This window comes from Haemorhous mexicanus, chromosome 11 (assembly GCF_027477595.1).
Source record: "Haemorhous mexicanus isolate bHaeMex1 chromosome 11, bHaeMex1.pri, whole genome shotgun sequence".
NCBI lineage: Eukaryota > Metazoa > Chordata > Aves > Passeriformes > Fringillidae > Haemorhous > Haemorhous mexicanus.
Genome location: NC_082351.1, coordinates 5861428 through 5881619, shown reverse-complemented (window position 1 = coordinate 5881619; position 20192 = coordinate 5861428).

The following is a 20192-nucleotide window of genomic DNA, read 5'->3' as shown; positions in this document are numbered from 1 at the left end:
TCTCCAATGGAATCCATGGAACGGAATGCACATCTCCAATGGAATCCATGGAATGGAATGCACATCTCCAATGGAATCCATGGAACGGAATGCACACCTCCAATGGAATCCATGGAACGGAATGCACATCTCCAATGGAATCCATGGAACGGAATGCACATCTCCAATGGAATCCATGGAACGGAATGCACATCTCCAATGGAATCCATGGAATGGAATGCACATCTCCAATGGAATCCATGGAATGGAATGCACATCTCCAATGGAATCCATGGAATGGAATGCACATCTCCGATGGAATCCATGGAACGGAATGCACACCTCCAATGGAATCCATGGAACGGAATGCACATCTCCAATGGAATCCATGGAACGGAATGCACATCTCCAATGGAATCCATGGAACGGAATGCACATCTCCAATGGAATCCATGGAATGGAATGCACATCTCCAATGGAATCCATGGAATGGAATGCACATCTCCAATGGAATCCATGGAACGGAATGCACATCTCCAATGGAATCCATGGAACGGAATGCACATCTCCAATGGAATCCATGGAACGGAATGCACATCTCCAATGGAATCCATGGAACGGAATGCACATCTCCAATGGAATCCATGGAATGGAATGTACATCTCCAATGGAATCCATGGAACGGAATGCACATCTCCAATGGAATCCATGGAACGGAATGCACATCTCCAATGGAATCCATGGAATGGAATGCACATCTCCAATGGAATCCATGGAATGGAATGCACATCTCCGATGGAATCCATGGAACGGAATGCACACCTCCAATGGAATCCATGGAACGGAATGCACATCTCCAATGGAATCCATGGAACGGAATGCACATCTCCAATGGAATCCATGGAACGGAATGCACATCTCCAATGGAATCCATGGAATGGAATGCACATCTCCAATGGAATCCATGGAATGGAATGCACATCTCCAATGGAATCCATGGAATGGAATGCACATCTCCGATGGAATCCATGGAACGGAATGCACACCTCCAATGGAATCCATGGAACGGAATGCACATCTCCAATGGAATCCATGGAACGGAATGCACATCTCCAATGGAATCCATGGAATGGAATGTACATCTCCAATGGAATCCATGGAACGGAATGCACATCTCCAATGGAATCCATGGAATGGAATGCACATCTCCAATGGAATCCATGGAACGGAATGCACATCTCCAATGGAATCCATGGAATGGAATGCACATCTCCAATGGAATCCATGGAATGGAATGCACATCTCCAATGGAATCCATGGAATGGAATGCACATCTCCAATGGAATCCATGGAATGGAATGCACATCTCCAATGGAATCCATGGAATGGAATGCACATCTCCAATGGAATCCATGGAATGGAATGCACACCTCCAATGGAATCCATGGAACGGAATGCACATCTCCAATGGAATCCATGGAATGGAATGCACATCTCCAATGGAATCCATGGAACGGAATGCACATCTCCAATGGAATCCATGGAATGGAATGCACATCTCCAATGGAATCCATGGAATGGAATGCACACCTCCAATGGAATCCATGGAATGGAATGCACATCTCCAATGGAATCCATGGAATGGAATGCACATCTCCAATGGAATCCATGGAATGGAATGCACATCTCCAATGGAATCCATGGAATGGAATGCACATCTCCAATGGAATCCATGGAATGGAATGCACACCTCCAATGGAATCCATGGAACGGAATGCACATCTCCAATGCCAGCACAGCCACGGCAGCTCTCGGCTCACCTGTGACAGCCCAGAGGTTCCTGGAGTAAAGTCCAGGTTGTGACAATTTTGCAGAACCAAAATGCCCCCAGTTGCTCTATTCCACCGGGCTGCTGACTTCATCTGACCCTTCAAACAGTCCTTTACAACTCCCAACATTTACACAAATCTCCTGGCAGCAATCAGCAGGATCAACACTCACACACAGGCAGAAGAGCTCAGGAATTCTGGATTTTGCTCCTTGTCCGGGCTGGAACTGGGTCTGGGGTCCTCAAGGAGACACAGGCTGCTGTTGGCTGCTATAAGGTTGTTTGTTGCATGAATACATCGGTCTCAGAGGAAAAGAGCTCAAGGTTTTAAAGTCTGTGCTCAAGAATTAAAGTCCATGCCAAAAGCTAAAGCTAAAAGCTTTTTTATAACTAAAAGCTAAAGATCCTTCTAATCCAGGGGGGTTTTATACACAAAACAACCAATCAGCTAAAAGCACCATTCTAAAACATTCTCTCTAAACCAACCTGAACTTCATTCTAATGTGGGAAAGCAGTATGAAAATAGTGTGAGTTCTTACCTAATAATGTAGATTTAATTATATTAATTAAATTAAAAATTATAATTATAGTAGATAATTAATAAATCATATAGATTTAATAGATTATACATTTTATGAATTTAATATATCATATTAACAATATTATTAATTATATAAATAAATAAAAACAATTATATAAATAATTATCTCTACAAATGCATTTATTTATAATATTTTATATAATACAATATACTATATTATATTATAACAATAATATCTTATTTATATATTTATATTATGTATTTATTAATTATATATATTATATTATGAGAATAATATATATTATATATAACAATAAATATATATAATATTTATTATTTCTCTTCCTTGTATATATTTATTATTTCTATTTATTTATTTATTTAATATATATTTCTTTCTATAAGTCGTTATAAGTAAGTAGAAATCCATTTTCAGTGCCTTAAGAAGCTGTGTTAGCTATAAAGGCCCTAAGGCCCAGTTTAAATTTCAGTCACTTAGCTCCAGACTTAACAAAAACATAATAAAAACTTTGCTTACGTCTCTAGAACAGATAGCACACTCTATGTGTAAATAAATAGAAGTATTCATGTAAATAGATACATTTATCTACAGAAATTTTAGGTAAGAAAACACTACAGTTGCACGAATAGGTAATATTATTATTTATAAGGATTAGATTATTTATTTAAACATATAAATTTAAATAATTTATATAATTAATAGGATAAATTATATTTTACTGGAAAGTGCCCTAAATCACCTAGAAATGTGAATTTCCATGGCTGTAGCACAAGGATCTGTGAAAGAATTTCATTTTCTACATTTTCTCCATTTCAAGAACCAGCAAGGATGTTAAATGAACTCTGGCACCAGATTTTTGGTGTCATTTTGGTCAAATTCAGCACAACTGAGCTCAGATGATTTGGATACAAACCACCTGGAAGTATTTTAGCATTTCTCTCCTTTCAGCCCTGAAAAGCTTATGAGGAGCAGCCTCAAGGAGAGTTTCATTGAGGGGGAGAGACTGTTCCCAAAGACAGAACTTGCAAAAGGAATATGCAAAATGCTGCCAAAGCCAAGCCTTAAAGTGACTCAGATTCCTTCTAGGCTGCAAAAACAAGGAGCAAAACAATCTCTGCCTCCAAAAGTTCAAAATAACTTTAACCCTGAGAACAGCTGGGACTCACACTTTCCTTGGGAGTTTAATTGTGTTGAGAAGGGATTTTGGAATCTTTATCTTCAGTATTCCTTCATCCATTTTCTGTGAAGGATGTGTAAGCTGAAAATAAAGGTATTTTCCAGCTCTGTGTCCTCCAAAGTGCTGCTGGAGCTGATGCCAACCTGCACTGAGGTTCTTGAGATGCTTTTTGTGCCACCACCACCCTCAGGAAGCACTAATGAAACCCCTCAAACACCTTGGGTCCTTCTCCTCTCCCCTTAAAGATTTTGTAAGGCACAAATGTGTGATCAGAGAATCATTTAGGTTGGAAAAGACCTCCAAGAGCACCAGTCACACCCACAAGTGCCAAGTCCACCACTGAATCACTTCCCTGAGTGCCACCTGCAGCTGCCTTTTAAACAGCACAAACACATCCATTCCTCTGTCACAAACAGCCTAATGGAAAATATAAATATAAATACTTTGTTCTGGCTGCCAGGCTTCCTCCTATTGCTCCTTCAGAGCCAAGTAATAATTAGGGGGAAAAAAAGAATTTTAAAGGGGGGAAATAATCAGAGTTTAAGTGGTTCAAGGTTCAGACCCTGCACTTAGGAAACTGCAGAGATCTGACATAATGCAGAGGGCTTCCTTTTAATCACTCCTGCTGCAGCTGCAGCACCTTTCCCACAAGTGATCATATCAGAGGTTCTATAAAATCTTTGTCCTCAGAAAAGTTGTTGGTTTGGTTAAGAAGGTATTTTGGCTTTAAGCAAAATTCTTAGTGTGGACAGATTTCACTTTCTTGCTCAAAATACCTGCAAGTTTTTGGAATCCCATCCAGTACAAAAATCATTTTAAAGTTGTTTTGGTAAGTCCAGTTAAATATGAGTACTTTTGCAGATCTTAGGTTGAATCAAGTCTCATTTTACAAATACTAAACTACCCAACAATTTGCAAACAAATCCAATATTTTCTGTGTGACAAGGACAAGGATCTCCTGCTCTCTGCTCTGTCAGATAAAAGAACTGGAAGCACATAGAAACATTCATTAGAAAGGCAGCCTGATTTGAGCTGATCACATCTTAAAGACTTGGTTTATGGAAAATGAGGGAAAAAAAAAAGATTCCCAGCACCAAGCAAAGAAAACTGCACTCAGACTCACAACAATATTTTCAGAACAATATTCTGCCTGCTTTTCAGATAAATTAAAACCAGCTAAGGTTTCAATTCTTGGAAGTGAGGCAATTTCAGTACATTTGCTACTTTGAAATTGATTCACCTCCCAGCCCACAGATGCAGATCTGGAGAGCAATTAGTGCCTTGAAGGTGATTGAGGGACCTGATTTGTGCCACGTTCCCACAGCAGTTTCTTGCTGCCACATCTGCTAACCTGAGAGAAACCTTGTTCTGCTCGGTGCTGCCTGGTTTGGTGTGGCTGTGGTTATTGCACAGACAGGACAGGGCTGCTGGGGCTCACCCCTCGAGCTCTGTGTGCAGCACCAGGCTCATTCAGTGGCTGAATCTGCACTAGGAAGATGGCAAAGCTCTCACACAGCCAGCAGCAGGCCAAGAAGTCTCTGTTACAGAGCATCTTAAGAACTTTCCAGCCAACAGCACATTGCTAAAGCTCACAGATAATTGTTCTGGCCAGTCACTAAAAGCACACACACACCTGCTGCACACACTGCTGCCTTCTCTGCTCTCTATTAACAACACACAATATTCCATCATTAAGTTTAAATCTTCTATTATCTTGCTCAGCATGTTTTCCTGCAGTCTTAAGGTCTGTCTGAGCCAAGCCTAAGACTCAAGCTCTTCTTTCAAGTCCTTGCTTGCTGTACCATTATACATGAACAGTACGTAACTTTAATACTTTCAGACTTTGCAGATGCAGCTAGCTCTACTGTTTCTGTTCTTTCTGTTTCTGAGGCCTGCTTTTACAGCTTTCTGAAACTCTTCTCACCTTTACTATTTCCCACAGTTTGTGTTCAAAGGCACTTTAAATGCCATGCCATAGCAGGGACAACTCCCACTGTCCCAGGCTGCTCCAGCCCCAATGTCCAGCCTGGCCTTGGGCACTGCCAGGGATCCAGGGGCAGCCCCAGCTGCTCTGGGCACCTGTGCCAGGGCCTGCCCACTCTCCCAAGGAAGTATTCCTAATTCCTAATATCCCATCCATGCCTGCCCCTGGCAGTGGGAGCCATTCCCTGTGTCCTGTCACTTGTAAATCACCTCTCTCCATCCTTCTTGGTGGCTCCTTCAGGCCACCCTGAGCTCACCCAAAGCTTCTCCTGTGCAGGTGAACAATGCCAGCTGTGCCAGCCTCTCCTCCCAGCAGAGCTGCTCCATCCCCTGCCCATCCTGGAGCCTCCTCTGGGCTCCTCCAGGTCCCTCCTGTGCTGGCCCAGGCTGGGGCAGCTCTGCAGGTGGGGTCTCACCTGAGCAGAGCAAGGGGGTGTTGTACAGCTCCTTACAGGGCTCAGAAGAGTGAAAAATACACAAAAACTACCCAGTGTCACAGGAAGGGGGAAAAAATTAATAATATCTATTGTACTTGTGGGGTGCCCCATGGCAGGAAGGAAGGAATGATGAATCTGACTCCATGTCCTCAGAAGGCTAATTTGTTATTTTATGATGCTATGTTATATTAAAGAATGCTAAACTCAACTACACTGAAGAATACAGCGAGGATCCTTACAGAATGCTAAAAAGATAATAATAGTTAATATTATTATTCATCATAATAATAATGAAATAATGAAAATAATAATGAAAACTCGTGACTCTCTCCAGAGTCCTGACGCAGCTTGGCCCTGATTGGCCAAAGAGTGAAAACAATTCACATGAAGCCAATGGAACAATCCCCTGTGGGTGAACAATCTCCAAACACATTCCACATGAGCACAACGCAGCAGAAGCAAACGAGATAAGAATTGTTTTCCTTTTTCTCTGAGGCTTCTCAGCTTCCCAGGAGAAAAATCCTGGGAGAAGGGATTTTTCAGAACATGTGACAGTGACAAATATCAAATCCAGACAAGAAGCAGAGGTTAGTTACAGGCAGGTGGAATGCAAACACTCCAGCTGGCACCTGTACAGCCCTAAAGGGCACCCTGGCTTTTGCTAAAGTGGGAGGGAATTATTGGCCAGGATTTATTAAATTTTTACAGCTTTTTCTTTGAGATGTGAACCAGACAAGGTTGCACCTATTGCCTGCAATGGGATTTCAGGGGTCAGGAACAGCCAGCCTGGAATGCAGCTCCTATGTCCAGCACAAAGCATTCTTTGGCTTGAGGAACACCCAGGGAAAGTGGTTTAGTGAACTGAAAGGGAAACTCAGGAGTGTTTTCATTCCCAGGATCAGCCCCGCAGCATCAACCCAGCACCAGATTGTTCCTAAATCCACCCCATAAGTGACACCCCGCTGACACCTCTGCAAAATCAGCATTAAACCCACTCTGCACTTTATATTTTCATGTGGAAATGGGGCAGAAGGGAAAATTCAATTAGGAATCATAATGGGGTGTGTGAAAAATGAGTGGGAGAAATCAGTGTAGGCAAATTATTAAACATGATATCTATTACCTATCATCACTTACTTGCAATCACAAATTCATACACATAATATTTGCTTCTTATCCTGCAAGCTGAGCTTAGGAAGAGACTTAAGTATGAAAAATAGGATGCCCTGAGGGAAAAAATAATGGGAGAATGACTCCATTTATTTATGTAATGGGAATAAAACCATGCTCATATCCTTCTGGCATGCATAAAGCCATACAGAGGAACAGACACACAGTTCCACAGAAAACATTTAAATATAACATTTATATAACATTTAAATATAACATTTATATAACATTTAAATATAACATTTATATAAATAAGACATTTATAAATATACCCATTCCCTGGGAATTCTGGATCTAGCCAACAAAAGTTACACATTTCCACTTCTCAGGCAGTTTCTCAGCATCACCAAAATGAGCATCATTATTTATTTTCCATCAGAGACCAGAAGAACTCTTCACTGCCATCAGGAAAACTTCTCCAGGTGCTGAGACAAGAAACTGTGAGCACAGCTCAGGGACAGCCTGCTGAGAATCCCCTAAAAGAGGGAAAAACCTCTGAACTCTTCACTGCTCCTCCTGTCACCGCTGCAGGCACAGAGAGTGGCTCCTCAACACTGATTTATTTTTGATTTCCCTTGCAGCACCGAGCTCCAGAATCCCCTGAAGCTGAGCTCAGGAGTTGTGTGAAATCTTGCTGAGGAAATGCAATCAGCCACTGTTCCTTCCTACTGAGACCATCCCAGAAGAGTCTGAAGCACTAAATCCCAAATCAGGGAGCTCTCCTGGCAGCTCTGTGTCATTCCCTACGTGATTAATTGTGGATATATCACCCAGAAGTAATGTGTATGTCCATAAATATCTGACATATTGCCCATATGCACACACACATCCAGGATGTGTTGGACTTCCTGAGGCAAGGACTACCCTCAGGCAATTTTCAGGATGAAAAGTTTTTCAATAACTTCTCAATGAAGAAAAGCAGGGAGGGGGAAGAAGCAACTTTTCCTGCCTAAAAACTCACAGCTGTTTGTGAAAACAAAAGTTTCTCTTTGCTGAATTCAGTGGAGGCCAAATTCAAGTTTCAGCTCCTCCAAGTCTCTCCAGGATCTAAAAGAATTTCCTTTCCTCTTGCCCCTGGCCCCCTGCCAATGAAAACCAATGGAATATTCTCATTCCCACCACCTTCCTTCCATACAGAGGGGCAGAACATAATTTTGTTTCCCTTATCTTGAACATGAATATCTTTCTTCTTCCTTCACAAAACACAGTCACCAAACATGAATAACTTCCCTAAGAATCAAAAACTTAGGACTTTTGAGCAGGAAAAGTGAAGTTTCTGAAGACTGCACATTCTACCAGGCTGCTTTTCAGGACACAAAACTCCTCATGTTTTCTTGTATTAATGAGATTTAAATTAATATTTTAGAAGTGTAAGCCCCAGACTTGTGAGCACTTTGGTTTATGGTGGCTTAATGGCTAAAAAGAGCTCTGTGGTTCACCAATAAAGCACTTGTGTGTTTTTAAAAGGCATTTCTGTATCAGTGCCTGGTGTGGGACGAGGCTCACCTCTCAGCTCCAGCTAAAAACAGATCCTCTCCTGCAGACAAAGGAATTAGAAAGGAGCAGAATCCTCCCCCTGGTTCATCCACAGAGACAATCAGCCAGTAGTGTCTAAAATTCATGGGCCATTACCCACCTTAACAGCTCCAGTGTGGAGGCAGGAATGTAAATAACATTCATGTTGGAAATTACAGCAATGTAAAGCCAACGCTCACTTGGCAGAATCAGAGTAAAAAAAGACTGTGGAAAACAGCAATCAAAGTCCAGAAGTTCTGGGAATCTCCAGCACAGCCAGCTCTTGGAAGCTCCAAAGCAGAGATGCTGGAGCAGTCCTCAGAAGAAGCATTAAGAAGAATAATCTGTTTATGTGGTGGCTGGGCACTAGAAGGAACAAACAAACCAAAGAAATGCCAAAAAAATGCTCCCCACAAGGTGTTTCCATTCTTTACAAAAACTATAAAAATGAAAACATTGCACAGTCACAGGTCTGAAATAAATCAAGGTTCTTTTAGTTCTTCCTTAAGGAGCTTCCACAAGGCTCCCATGTTTTGGAAACTGATTTTTCTTGTCTCTCATCGCAGCCTGAAAAAAAATCAAACTCACCTCCTTTAGAGAAAACTCTGCATATCCATGTCCATGCATGGAGAAATGGAAGTATTTTCACTAGGAAATGCTGACTTTGATTGCATTAGAAAATTGAATCTGGTGTCTTCATTAGTCATTAACCACGGGTGTGACCTTCGAGTTTTTGGATTATGTTCTGTTCACAACAGGAGAGTTGCAGGGTCTGGAAGGAGGATTATTTGTTTTCACCAGAGATTCACTTCCCTACCCTTTCTATCCCTGTGTGGAGAAGCTCAGACTGAGTTGAAAGACCCCAAAGAAAGGAATGACAATGAAATTTTGTCCATCCTTCCCACACTGTTCTGTGACTCAGCCCCACAGCCACGACCATCACAATTTGTAGGCTGACAGTGCTCCCTGGCTCACAGCCAGCCCCAAACCATGCCAGGGGGTTTGAGCACAGATGCGCTCAGTGAGTTCACGATGAAAGTACGATTTCCCACACCAAAAATTCTTCTTGGCATGTTTAAACTGAATAGCTAAAATAGCATTTTTAAAAGGCATTTGTGATTACACTTTCTTAGCCTTATTCCCTTGGTTAAAATGTGGGAGGTTTATTAAATACACACAATGCCATAATAGATTCGTTTTATGGTGTTAAAAAAATGTTCAAATTATTTCCAGGCTGCCCATTTCATTCCTTCCTCCACTTCTCTTCCCAATGAATTCCCTGGAATGAATTCCAGGAATGAATTCCCTGGAATGAATTCCCACCCTCAAGGATGTCCACAACCATTTTCAGTGTTTTACTCCATAATCTCATTTGTTCAGTGCCTGAACCTCACCTTAGGGGAGCAGTGCAATGTCACTGTCATATTTGCTGGAAAAACCCCTTCACTCAGGATTCTTCTCCTGGGAAGCTGAGAAGCCTCAGAGGAAAAGGAAAACAATTCTTATCTCATTTGCTTCTCCTGTGTTTTGCTCCTTTGGAATGTGTTTGGAGATTGGTCACCCACAGGTGATTGTTCCATTGGTTTCATGTGAATTGTTTTGACTTAATGACCAATCAGGGCCAAGCTGTGTCAGGGCTCTGGAAGGAGTCACAAATTTTCATTATTATCTTTTTAGCCTTCTGTCTGTATCCTTTCTGCATTCTTTAGTGTAGTATTCTTTAATAAAATATAGATCATAAAATAATAAATTGTCCTTCTGAGGAGTCAGATTCATCATTCCTCCCTTCCTCTGTGAACCCCACAAATACAATAGTGCAACACCAGAGCCACCTCCACAGAGAGGAGCTGGAATTCCCATCCCTGGAAGCTTCCTAAAATTAAACAGAGCCAGGGCTGGCCAGCTCCAGGGGGGGGCAGGAATCCCACTGGGACAGAGTCTGGATTAGGAGCTTCCTTTCATACAGTGCAGAGCAAAGCAGAAGGCACAGGATTTCTCTCTGGTTTCTGTGGCTGAGATGACCTTTGAGGTATTAAAAAGTCTCTGTTCCCAGCCCCACGACCCAAGAAGAAGTCAAGATCCATTGGTTCTGCTTTCCAGGGCTGTTTATTTGCTGTTATCCATTCCATTCCTTCTCTGCCCTGCTGAGCTCTGTCCAGCAGGTCAGGCTGTGGCACAGCCCCTGCCCTTGGGGTGCTGTTGGCTTTTTATACTAAAACCTACCTGTGCTTTATCTACCATAACTTCCCAATCCCTATCACCCGTGTTAGACATTCTGCCTCTGCTCTAAACCAATCCTGAAGTGCCACCATCACAGCAGGAGATGGAGGACAAGAAGAAGGAGAGGAAGGACAGGACATGCCCAGATTCCTCCACCTTGCCTCTTGAACCTCTGTAGGGGGATAGAATGTAAGAAAATAAAGATAGTGTAGAAAGTAATCTCGCCCCTAAGGAGTTGCAGCTGGGCCAATTATCAGAGATTAGGAACAGGCCTGACTTTAACAGGCCACAGCTGTAACCAAAGAGAAGAAGAGTGCTATAAAAGAGTGGGGTGGCTGGTTGGGAAGGGAGCTGGAGTCAGTTGGCTGCTTTGAGAAGAGGAAAGAGTCAGTGCTCTGAGGAACTGCCCATGAAAAACTCCAAGAAGGTGTGGAGCTCTTGTGATAAGGAGACAGCAGTATGGAACCCTGCAATAAGATGACAACAAACCCCCATTCTAAATCCCCAAAATTCTACTTTTTCATGCTGTGATAAATTCACTGTCATTCTACTCAAACCCTTGTGGTTTGTAACTCCTCACACAAGGTTGGGAATTGTTTCCATGGGCTAAAATCACAGGCACAGGTGGTTTTAACTCTGTGCCAAGGTCTCTGAGCCCCCTGCCAGGGTCTCAAATCACCCAGGGCAGCCAGAGGGATGTGCTGGGTCCCAACAGATTTCTGCCTGAAAGAGCTGGAACTGGGGGATCAGGGTGTGACACCCCAGCTCCAACAATCCACTGGAGGTTGCAGACAGGCAAGGAGCAGAGAGCTCTGGATGTCTGGGAATGTGCATTGAGTGATCACACAAAACCTTTGTCCCTCAGCCCTTTCCTTCCTCCCCTATTCCAGAACCAAGGAGCTTCCAGAGAGCAAGCCTCCTCTTTTTTATTTATTTTTGTTTAATTCCCTGTTTATGGTTAATATCTTGTCAGCCCTTATGACACAGCAGAGCCCTTGGAAGGGCAGGAAGCAGTTTCTTATCTCTGCTGGGCAGTTTCTCTGACAGCAGTGTTTCATCCCCTGCCAGAATAAATCCCTGACTGTAAGTGCAAAGAAACACATTTGTAAACAAGAATAAATCTCCCTGTTGCTGTGGAGCAGGGCCTCCCACAATCTGCAAGACAAGAATCAGGCTATTTCAGTCCCAAAGCCAAGTCCTCAAGTGCTTTCTGAAGACTATTTTGAGATTTCTAGGGAAATTTTACCACATCATGGATCTCTAATTGCTGGTAATATTCTCAGGAACTTGGAGTCAGCTTTTCTATGGGAATGGGTTTGACCTGTGGCTGAAAAATTGACCACCCACATGGGCAGGCAAGGCATTCACCTGCTCTTAAAGAGGTTTCCCAGAGGTACCTGGCATGTTGAAACGATAATGGCAATTTTGTATGGGATAAAATTTTATCTTACAACTGGATTTTTGGGTATAATTTTTGGATATAATTTGGATTTTAAATGATTTATACATCCCAGAGGTCCATTTCTCAGAGCCCAGCGCTGTCCAAACAAAACACCCACCAGGCTGTTGGGAAAAAAAACCCAAACAAAAAAAATATCATTGGAGAATGATTAAAAAAGACACCATAATATCAATTATACCTCTATTCATTGACTTAGAATAAAGGCAGCACCAGAAAAATTGCCTGTATTAAATACTTCATGTTTATACAACAATACCATGGATCCACTGATGACAAAGCAACCCCCAAGGACAAAAATAACACCCAAGAGAGGAAGAAACAGCACAAAACAAAAGTGGAGTCAGAGCTCAAACCCAAAAGCAGAACTCCTGATCAGGGGGTGTCAGACTTCACCTGCCTGACTCATTTCCTGAGCCCTGAAAGGGGCTGTGGCTGAGCCCATTATAAATTCATTTATAATGAATATATAATATATATCTATTCTGATAGATAGATAGAATGAATATTATATATATATTCTTTTATAGATAGATAGATAGATAATATATAATATATTCTATATATTATATATAAATTATATAATATATATTTTATAACTGCACATATAAAAATTATAAATATATTTTCTAACCTGCCTCCTTCTGCAGCTCTGTGAATGCCTAGCATGTTCTTAAGATGATTTTTTGCAGCTCAACTTTTGCTTTGCAAGTGTTTAATTTGAGACTAACATGGGCTTCGTTTTGCACTCCCAGCATCTGCTGGTGCACAGCTTCACATTTTTTGGGCTCAGTCAGGAATAGCCACACAAATATGAATGTGAATACAAATAAAAATATAAAAATAGAAATTATAGAAATATAAATAGGAAATATGTGAACGAAATGTTTCAGTCATTTTAAAAAGAGAGACAACCAAAAGAGAGAGAGAGGGGGATAAAGCCAATGCAACAGGAAGTATTTCAATGAGATAAAAAACTTGATATGAATATGAACACAAATAAAAATAAAAATAATAGGAATAATAGGAATATAAATATGTGAACTAAATGTTTTAGTGATTTTAAAAAGAGAGACAACAAAAAGAGAGAGAGGGGGGATAAAGCAAATGCAACAGGAAGTTTTTCAATGAGATAAAAAAAACTTGATATTAATATGAATGCAAATATAAATAATAGGAAGAATAGGAAGAACAGGAATATAAATAGAATATATGTGAACTAAATGTTTTAGTAATTTTAAAAAGAGAGACACCCAAGAGAGGGGGATATAGCCAATGCAACAGGCAGTTTTTCAATGAGATAAAAAACTTGATCTGAATAGGAACACAAATAAAATATAAATAATAGAATTAATAGAAATAATAGAAATAATAGGAATAATAGGAATATAAATATGTAAACTAAATGTTTAGTCATTTTAAAAAGATAGACAGCCAAAAGAGAGAGAGGGGGATAAAGCAAATGCAACAGGAAGTTTTTCAATGAGATAAAAAAACCTTGATATTAATATGAATACAAATATAAATAATAGGAAGAATAGGAATATAAATAGAATATATGTGAACTAAATGTTTTAGTAATTTTGAAAAGAGACACAACCAAAAGAGAGAGAGGGGGATAAAGCCAATGCAACAGGAAGTTTTTCAATGAGGAAAAAAAAAAACTTGATATGAATATGAACACAAATAAAAATAGAAATAATAGGAATAATAGGAATATAAATATGTGAACTAAATGTTTTAATAATTTTAAAAAGAGACACAACCAAAAGAGAGAGGGGGATAAAGCAAATGCAACAGGAAGTTTTTCAATGAGATAAAAAAAACTTGATATTAATATGAACACAAATAAAATATAAATAATAGAAATAATAGAAATAATAGGAATAATAGGAATAATAGGAATATAAATATGTGAACTAAATGTTTTAGTAATTTTAAAAAGAGACACAACCAAAAGAGAGAGAGGGGGATAAAGCCAATGCAACAGGAAGTTTTTCAATGAGATAAAAAACACTTGATATTAATATGAATACAAATATAAATAATAGGAAGAATAGGAATATAAATAGAATATATGTGAACTAAATGTTTTAGTCATTTTAAAAAGAGAGACAACCAAAAGAGAGAGAGGGGGATATAGCCAATGCAACAGGCAGTTTTTCAATGAGATAAAAAACTTGATATGAATATGAACACAAATAAAATATAAATAATAGAAATAATAGAAATAATAGGAATAATAGGAATAATAGGAATAATAGGAATATAAATATGTGAACTAAATGTTTTAGTAATTTTAAAAAGATAGACACCCAAAAGAGAGAGAGGGGGGGATAAAGCAAATGCAACAGGAAGTTTTTCAATGAGATAAAAAAACCTGATCTGAATATGAACACAAATAAAATATAAATAATAGAAATAATAGAAATAATAGGAATAATAGGAATATAAATATGTAAACTAAATGTTTTAGTCATTTTAAAAAGATAGACACCCAAAAGAGAGAGAGAGGGGGATAAAGCCAATGCAACAGGCAGTTTTTCAATGAGATAAAAAAACCTGATATAAATATGAAATAGAAATAATTAAAAAATTAAAATAATTAAAATAACTAAAATATAAATAGCATCTATGTGAACTAACTGTTTTAGTAATTTTAAAAAAAAGAGAGAGGGGGATAAAGACAATCCAACAGGCAGTTTTTCAAAGAGAACAAAAAGCCTGCTAAGTGAGTTTAGTGATATTAACAATCTCCCAAATTGGCAAGTTGTGCTCAATAACTCAGTGGTTTATGTGCCTTGGGAGCAGGAGGTCATGGAGCTCATTAAAGACATAAAGCTTACAGATATTTCAAATACATGCTGGCAACAGAAATTGCTTGCATCCAAAAGAATCATTAGAAGAAAACACAGAAAAATACCCCCAGTGTGTATTTTAGGTCTCACTAATTACTGCTTTTGGCATAATGGGCACCAAAAAGAATTCACAAAGATTTCCTCATCTGCAAGGGCAGATTAATTGGTCATGTGTAATTCGGTATTTGTTATGTATTATTTTTTATTAATTGTTATTTATTATAAAGGCAAATCTGCAAATTCAATCAAAAATCTACCTTCATTTAGGAATTGCTTCCACTGCTCTGAAGTTTAACGTGCAGAATTAAAAACAGGAGCAGTGGGCACGCAGACACAATGAGCATTTAAACAAAGTTGAAAAAGCCCTGACAGACACTCCCACACTTGCACTGTTCTCAGCCTGCTGCTCAGTTTTCCCAAATCAAAAGGGAAATCAAGAGGGCTCCGTGTCCCAGCCCACAATCCATTTGCTTTGCTTGATATCCCAGCAGAGCTTGTTTGAAGCAGGATTTCTTCAGAATCCTCCAGCCAAAGGAGTCTGGCTTGGAAGTTTTGAAGAGGAAGCTTGAAGAGCCTGATAAATTAGGGAGAACCTGCTAAATTTGTAACAGCCTGCTAAATTTGTCAGAGTATTTTGTGAAGCTCCAACCTACCAGCCTCTGTGAGCTCGTTCACAGGTTAGGAGAGCTTCTCTAGCTTTGCCTGGCAGTACAAACTCCAGTTTCAAAATCAATGCAGAGCTCTGGGCTTGAGGCAGTGGAGGCACGTCCCCCAGGCTCCTTCCTGGGGCAGCTGGGGCTCTGCAGGTGAGGGACAGCTGGGGACAGGGGGGCATGGCATCCTGGGCACGTCAGGAGGAGCGTTCCCAGCAGGTCAGGGAGGGATCCTGCCCCTGTGCCCAGCACTAGGAGAACATCTGGAGTGATCCTGCCCCACTGCCCAGCCCTGTGAGCACATCTGGAGTGATCTTCCCCCTCTGCCCAGACCTGGGAGCACATCTGGATTGATCCTGTCCCTTCTGCCCAGCCTGTGAGACACATCTGGAGTGATCCTGCCCCACTGCCCAGCCTGTGAGGCACATCTGGAGTGATCCTGCCCCACTGCCCAGCCCTGGGGGCACATCTGGAGTGATCCTGTCCCTTCTGCCCAGCCCTGGGGGCACATCTGGACTGATCCTGTCCCTCTGCCCAGCCCTGGGAGCACATCTGGAGTGATCCTGTCCCTCTGTCCAGCCTGTGAGGCACATCTGGAGCCATCCTGCCCCTCTGCCCTGCCCTGGGAGCACATATGGAGTGATCCTGCCCCACTGCCCAGCCCTGTGAGCACATCTGGAGTGATCTTCCCCCTCTGCCCAGACCTGGGAGCACATCTGGATTGATCCTGTCCCTTCTGCCCAGCCTGTGAGACACATCTGGAGTGATCCTGCCCCACTGCCCAGCCTGTGAGGCACATCTGGAGTGATCCTGCCCTTCTGCCCTGCCCTGGGGGCACATCTGGAGTGATCCTGTCCCTTCTGCCCAGCCCTGAGGCACATCTGGAGTGATCCTGTCCCTTCTGCCCAGCCCTGAGGGCACATCTGGAGTGATCCTGCCCCACTGCCCAGCCCTGGGAGCACATCTGGAGTGATCCTCCTCTTCTGCCCAGCCTGTGAGGCACATCTGGAGTGATCCTCCCCCTCTGCCCAGCCCTGGGAGCACATCTGGAGTGATCCTGCCCCACTGCCCAGCCCTGGGAGCACATCTGGAGTGATCCTCCTCTTCTGCCCAGCCTGTGAGGCACATCTGGAGTGATCCTCCCCCTCTGCCCAGCCCTGGGAGCACATCTGGAGTGATCCTGTCCCTTCTGCCCAGCCCTAGGAGCACATCTGGAGTGATCCTGCCCCTCTGCCCAGCCTGTGAGGCACATCTGGAGTGATCCTGCCCCACTGCCCAGCCCTGGGGGCACATCTGGAGTGATCCTGTCCCTCTGCCCAGCCTGTGAGGCACATCTGGACTGATCCTGCCCCTCTGCCCTGCCCTGGGGGCACATCTGGAGTGATCCTGTCCCCCCCCCCCCCCCCCCCGGCCAACCCTGGGAGCACATCTGGAGCCATCCTGCCCCTCTGCCCTGCCCTGGAGCACATCTGGAGTGATCCTGCCCCTCTGCCCAGCCCTGGAGGCACATCTGGAGCCATCCTGCCCGTTTGCCCAGCCCTGAGGCACATCTGGAGTGATCCTGCCCCACTGCCCAGCCCTGGAAGCACATCTGGAGTGATCCTGCCCCTCTGCCATGCGGCACATCTGGAGTGATCCTGCCCCTCTGCCCAGCCCTGGAGCACATCTGGAGCCATCCTGCCCCTGTGCCCTGCCCTGGGGCACATCTGGAGTGATCCTGCCACACTGTCCAGCCTGTGAGGCACATCTGGAGCCATCCTGCCCCTCTGCCCTGCCCTGGGGCACATCTGGAGTGATCCTGTCCCTTCTGCCCAGCCCTGGGGGCACATGTGGAGCCATCCTGCCCCTGTGCCCAGCCCTGGGGCACATCTGGAGCCATCCTGTCCCTTCTGCCCTGCCCTGGAGGCACATCTGGAGCCATCCTGCCCCTCTGCCCTGCCCTGGGGCACATCTGGAGCCATCCTGTCCCTTCTGCCCAGCCCTGAGGCACATCTGGAGCCATCCTGCCCCTCTGCCCTGCCCTGAGCAGAGAGCAGACAGGCTGTGGGCTCTCCTCCCCGCGGATATTCCACATCTGTGCACACCATCCCATGCTGGGAGGTGGCTCCAGCTGAGCCCTGTGGTCACTCCCAGCCTGAGCCACGCTGGGATTCTGTGCTTTCATTTGGTCCTTTCTACATAAATGCAAATTCCAGTTCTACCCCCAGCAGCACAAAGGCCCTGCCCTCTGAAGGAGCTTAAATCCAGTTTGGAACCATCACAGGAGCATCTCCCAGCAGCCCTTCTGCAGGGGGCTCAGGCCTCCATCTCTGGGGGTGCCTGCATGGAAGAGGAACAGGGGAGAATAAACACACAGAGCAGCTGCAAATCAGTGTTCTATAAAAATAATATGAATATGTTGTATTAGTATATTATATTACATTGTATTACATTTTTATAATGTAATCACATTACATTACATATTGTATTCTATTATATATTAATAATATATTAATTATATATTGCATATTATTATTATTATATTATATTGTATTAGTATATTGTATTATTACTGTATATTATTATTATATATTGTATCATATTATATATTATATTATATATTTATATTATATTACATTACATTGTATTGTATTATATGATATTATATTATATAGTAATTATAATTTATTATGATGATAAATTATTAAATATATTATATTATATTAGTTTAGTTTAGTTTAGTTTAGTTTAGTTTAGTTTATATTAGTTTATATTATATTATATTATATTATATTAGTTTATATTAGTTTATATTAGTTTATATTATATTAGTTTATATTAATTTATTTTATTATATTATATTACATTATATTACATTATATTATATTATATAATATTCTTTTATATTGTATTATATTATATTAGTTTATATTAATATATTATATTATATTATATTATATTATATTATATTACATTACATTACATTACATTACATTACATTATATTATATTACATTACATTACATTATATTATATTATATTACATTACATTACATTATATTATATTATATTATATTATATTACATTACATTACATTACATTATATTATATTAATATGCTATACTAAAACTATACTAAAGAAAGAGAAAGGAGACACCAGAAGGCTTAGCAAGAATGATAAGGAAAGCTCGTGACTGACTCAGAGAGTCTGACACAGCTGGCTGGGATTGGTCATTCATTAAAAACAATTCACACGGAACCAATCAAACATGCACCTGTTGGTAAATGATCTCCAGACCACATTCCCAAGCAATCAGATCATTATTGTTTTCATTCTTTTCTGAGGCCTCTCAGCTTCCCAGGAGAAGAAATCCTGGCCAAGGGATTTTTCAGAAAAGATCACAGTGACACCTCCTGTGCAGGTGGAGCTTCCTGGGCACCAGTTCCTGCCTGCTCTTCTATTTCTCAGCACTCCTGAGCAGAGCCTGGTGCCTGCTCTGACACCCAGAGACAGGACCCAAGCTGGCCCCCAAAACCCAAACTGGGTTTATCATAATTGCAACGGGACAGGGAGCAATTCAAGAGCAGAAAGATTGCCTTGGTGACACCAAAAAAAGAGTTAATGGATGTAAGGCTTTGCTGAGATTTGCACTTTTTGGCAAAGAATATTATCCTCTTAGCCTGAGGGCAGGAACGTGGGGATTTCCTGTATTTTCCTGTTTGCTCACGGTGGAGAGCAATTGTGCAAAGTTTACAATTCCTCTTCACCAGTTCCTCAGACAATGAAGTTACCAAGTGCCCAACAATGCTGTTTGCAAAAACGTCATGGCACAAATTCTCCGTGACCTACACAACAAAATTCCCCCTTCGAACCCACGCAGAGTTTTGTGCAAGACATTTCTAAACATTTTTTAAAATGAGGGGAAAATAAGCACCATCTTAAAGAAAGGAATGAATATTGCTAAGATAGCTGCAATAAAATCTCCCAAGCCCTGTGTGCACGTTTAACACAGGAGATGTACCGGACCTACGTGACTCACAAAAACATCAGTTTAGCTAAATATGCAACAACGTGTTACACCTCTGGGATTTTTCTAGGTCTTGAAGAAGTTGTGTAAGACAGATCTACTAAAAGAAACTCCAGGCACTGCCACTTCAGCGGCAGTGCTGGTGGCAGGAGCAGGGTGACATCCCTGTGACTGATGGGGCTGGGGTGGTCCCGCATCCTCCGCAGACTCTCGGGTTACCCCAGGTGAGCCCCACAGCCAGCCAGCTGCAGCCAGCTCACATTCCCACGGGTCTGCGGCCACACCCGGGGCTCTCCGGCGGGCGGGGAGAGCAGAGCCGCGGGCAGAGCCGGGCTCTTCCCTCG